This window comes from Schistocerca serialis, unplaced genomic scaffold (assembly GCF_023864345.2).
Source record: "Schistocerca serialis cubense isolate TAMUIC-IGC-003099 unplaced genomic scaffold, iqSchSeri2.2 HiC_scaffold_526, whole genome shotgun sequence".
NCBI lineage: Eukaryota > Metazoa > Arthropoda > Insecta > Orthoptera > Acrididae > Schistocerca > Schistocerca serialis.
In genome coordinates, this window is record NW_026048109.1 from 35001 (window position 1) to 38881 (window position 3881).

General features: G+C 53.4%; 1 non-coding gene across 1 annotated transcript in view; it reads right to left on the reverse strand.

The window, feature by feature from the left end:
• The window catches only part of LOC126447683 (small subunit ribosomal RNA), a 1909-nt gene extending 1628 nt beyond the window's left edge, over positions 1-281 (reverse strand). The window contains exon 1 of the ribosomal RNA XR_007583858.1: positions 1-281. This exon is cut by the window's left edge and continues 1628 nt beyond it. This is a non-coding gene — a ribosomal RNA (small subunit ribosomal RNA).
• Positions 282-3881: the final 3600 nt, after the last annotated feature.

Here is a 3881-nt window from a genome sequence, read left to right on the forward strand (position 1 = left end):
CAGCCCTAAGTTATTCAGAGTCACCAAGGCAAACGGACCGGACGAGCCGACCGATTGGTTTTGATCTAATAAAAGCGTCCCTTCCATCTCTGGTCGGGACTCTGTTTGCATGTATTAGCTCTAGAATTACCACAGTTATCCAAGTAACGTGGGTACGATCTAAGGAACCATAACTGATTTAATGAGCCATTCGCGGTTTCACCTTAATGCGGCTTGTACTGAGACATGCATGGCTTAATCTTTGAGACAAGCATATGACTACTGGCAGGATCAACCAGGGAGCTGCGTCAACTAGAGCTGAGCAGCCGGCCGCCCGGGAGTGTGTCCCGGGGGCCCGCGCGAACACGCAAGCGTCCGCTCAATTATTCTGCAAACAGGAGGAGGCTGAGCTCCCCTGCACAACACACCTCGAAACCCTCTCAGGTCCCGGCGGCGCGCAGCGCCGTCCTAAGTACTTGGTCGGGTTCGAGAGAGGCGCAATCGCCCGGAGTTAGGCGAGTAGACGCTTTAGGTGCGACCACCCGTGCTCCCAACTGAGCTTGCCGCTGCCGACAGAGGCCCGGGAGCGTGCTGTCGTGGCATTGCCGGCGGGAGACAACACGCGCCACCTACGGTGACCGGCAGCTCCAACGCCAGCGCCACAGAAGGACAAAAGCCCTACTTGGGTGCCGAAGCGAACTCTCCCAGCACAGCGCACGCGCCAACACGTCCGCACAGCTGCGATACAAACCACCTGCGAGAACCGCTGGGGCGACCGAGCAGCAGACGGCGTCGCGGCGCCGAGCGCCGGGCGGCGGCGCATCCTCAGCGCACAAAGTCCTCAATCGGACCAGCACACTGCAGATGGCCACCGCGCTTCGCACCGGGCCCGCGAGGACCTACTTTGGCCGCAAGGCGCCGCGAGCAGGGGGCGCCGGCGCGCAGCTGCGCCGCCTGCCGCGTCCGTCGGCCGGCGCGCCTGCCACCGGCCGCCCCCACCAGCCGGCTGTAGCGCGTGCGCCCACGCACCGCGCTGCCAGCACGCCGGGCGGCCCCCCCTCACCGGCCGGGGACGGTCCCACCCAGCCACCGCCGCGTATCGCCTCACACCCAGATCCCCTTTCACGTTCGTGGGCATGGTGGGTCCCCTTTCACGTTCGTGGGCATGGTGGGTATCCCTGAAACAACCGGTTAATAGCTCGACCGATCGTCGCCAACACTGATTCACCTCTAGCGAGAACAACCGCACCACAACGGGTTACCGGTTGTTCATTTGCGTAACGTCACCAGCAAACGTACACGTCCATCGCCATTTGCAACGAGTATTGCATGCCTGTGTCAGGTGTCACAACACACTACGTCTGCCCACATAGACGCAACAACATGTGCACGCCTAGAGAACACGTGGAAGGTAGACCCCGTACGTATGCGGTGTCCATTGCGCGAACGACTGTCAGCCCGCCTCTGCAGCATGTCGCAGATGTGGAACGCGGTGCAACATGCTATCACGGTGTGTGAGAAGAGACGACTACGTCCGAATACACGCTCCACTACATCAACAGACTGCTCATGCTGATCGCCATCCAGGGCGTCCGTTCCTCCCACACGTCTGTATGGCGTACCACACTGCAATCCAGCTCTTATAGGGAGACGACACGTAGCTGCGTGCACAATATTTGGACTGTATGGTCCGCCGTTGCTAGGCGCTGTCGTCATACGGTCACATGGGCCACGATGTATCATTCAGTACATACGGAGCAATGTGCAGTACAGTTTGTGGGTTTTGCGTACATCGGCGGACAGGTGACAGGCCGTACCACAACGTAGGCTGAGTACGTCGGCATGCGAAGGGCATTGAACATGCAAACTTCTCACCGACCAGCTTGCGAAGGCAGGGGGGAAGGGGGGGGGGCATGTACGTCCTGCTGCTATCCACACTACAGTGTATAGCAGGAGCATGTGGAAAGTCAGCAACACCTGCAAGGTGTTTAACATGACGCGATACACAGGGGACCGGGCAGTGCGAGTAGCGAACTATATTGCGAGGGTTGCGGTTAGGCAACACTACACTACTTTAACGGGTTGCATAACAATTACAGAGCAGGTTCAGCGACAACGTGCGTCAGGTTAAGGCGCAATATAGTTTAGGTTACGGCGCACTTTAGGTTAGGTTAAGGCACATTATAGGTTAGGTTAAGGCACAACATGGGTTACGTTAAGGCACAACATGGGTTACGTTAAGGCACAACATGGGTTAGGTTAAGGCACAACATGGGTTAGGTTAAGGCACAACATGGGTTAGGTTAAGGCACAACATGGGTTAGGTTAAGGCACAACATGGGTTAGGTTAAGGCACAACATGGGTTAGGTTAAGGCACAACATGGGTTAGGTTAAGGCACAACATGGGTTAGGTTAAGGCACAACATGGGTTAGGTTAAGGCACAACATGGGTTAGGTTAAGGCACAACATGGGTTAGGTTAAGGCACAACATGGGTTAGGTTAAGGCACAACATGGGTTAGGTTAAGGCACAACATGGGTTAGGTTAAGGCACAACATGGGTTAGGTTAAGGCACAACATGGGTTAGGTTAAGGCACAACATGGGTTAGGTTAAGGCACAACATGGGTTAGGTTAAGGCACAACATGGGTTAGGTTAAGGCACAACATGGGTTAGGTTAAGGCACAACATGGGTTAGGTTAAGGCACAACATGGGTTAGGTTAAGGCACAACATGGGTTAGGTTAAGGCACAACATGGGTTAGGTTAAGGCACAACATGGGTTAGGTTAAGGCACAACATGGGTTAGGTTAAGGCACAACATGGGTTAGGTTAAGGCACAACATGGGTTAGGTTAAGGCACAACATGGGTTAGGTTAAGGCACAACATGGGTTAGGTTAAGGCACAACATGGGTTAGGTTAAGGCACAACATGGGTTAGGTTAAGGCACAACATGGGTTAGGTTAAGGCACAACATGGGTTAGGTTAAGGCACAACATGGGTTAGGTTAAGGCACAACATGGGTTAGGTTAAGGCACAACATGGGTTAGGTTAAGGCACAACATGGGTTAGGTTAAGGCACACCATGGGTTAGGTTAAGGCACACCATGGGTTAGGTTAAGGCACACCATGGGTTAGGTTAAGGCACAACATGGGTTAGGTTAAGGCACAACATGGGTTAGGTTAAGGCACAACATGGGTTAGGTTAAGGCACAACATGGGTTAGGTTAAGGCACAACATGGGTTAGGTTAAGGCACAACGTAGGTTAGGTTAAGGCACAACGTGGGTTAGGTTAAGGCACAACGTGGGTTAGGTTAAGGCACAACGTGGGTTAGGTTAAGGCACAACGTGGGTTAGGTTAAGGCACAACATGGGTTAGGTTAAGGCACAACATGGGTTAGGTTAAGGCACACCATGGGTTAGGTTAAGGCACAACATGGGTTAGGTTAAGGCACAACATGGGTTAGGTTAAGGCACAACATGGGTTAGGTTAAGGCACAACATGGGTTAGGTTAAGGCACAACATGGGTTAGGTTAAGGCACAACATGGGTTAGGTTAAGGCACAACGTAGGTTAGGTTAAGGCACAACGTGGGTTAGGTTAAGGCACAACATGGGTTAGGTTAAGGCACAACATGGGTTAGGTTAAGGCACAACATGGGTTAGGTTAAGGCACAACATGGGTTAGGTTAAGGCACAACATGGGTTAGGTTAAGGCACAACATGGGTTAGGTTAAGGCACAACATGGGTTACGTTACGGCACAACATGGGTTACGTTACGGCACAACATGGGTTACGTTACGGCACAACATGGGTTACGTTACGGCACAACATGGGTTACGTTACGGCACAACATGGGTTACGTTACGGCACAACATGGGTTACGTTACGGCACAACATG